Consider the following 649-nt stretch of genomic DNA (forward strand, 5'->3'; position numbering starts at 1 on the left):
TTCCCAGACCTGGAAAAACTCGTCAAGATGGTGCCCTTCCTATCACATTCGAAAGCAGACTCAGAAAGATTTTTTTTCTTGGATGAGTGATGTCAAGACAAAAAACGGAATAGGTTAAGGAAAGAAAGTATTGAAGCCGTTATGGTTATAAAATCACGACTAAGAACAAAAAAATACAGTTTGCTGCATATATGTGCCTACAGACAATCAGATAGGCTCCACAATTCCGAGAACCTCAATGTAGGCCCTTGGCCCCCCTGGTCAAGAAGATGAATTTGAAAGCGAAGATGAAGTAGGTCAGTGAATATGAACTGATTTTATTTATTTTTTAATGCATTTGAAGTAAAATTTGTATGATAAAATAAGACTATGTTTTCAAAGGCCGTCAACTGCTTCGATAAGAAAGGCAACTTGGCGTGGAATGGAGTTTCAAGAACAAAAACCCAAATTGTGAACCAAGATCCTTTCCCTGAACAAGAAAAAGCATTTTTATTTATTTTCTATGCCATTTTCATTTTTGATTTGCCTTATTAACTTGTTCGTGGAACTTGGGGGAATAAACCGGGGCGTAGCATAAGTCTGTACAAGAAAGCACAAGTTTGAGATAAAAAAAGCATAATCCTTTCCGTTTGATCTCGCAACAATCGGC

The sequence above is a fragment of the Artemia sp. Qi Xiang Cuo genome, chromosome 13 (genome assembly GCF_049724085.1).
Source record: "Artemia sp. Qi Xiang Cuo chromosome 13, ASM4972408v1, whole genome shotgun sequence".
NCBI lineage: Eukaryota > Metazoa > Arthropoda > Branchiopoda > Anostraca > Artemiidae > Artemia > Artemia sp. Qi Xiang Cuo.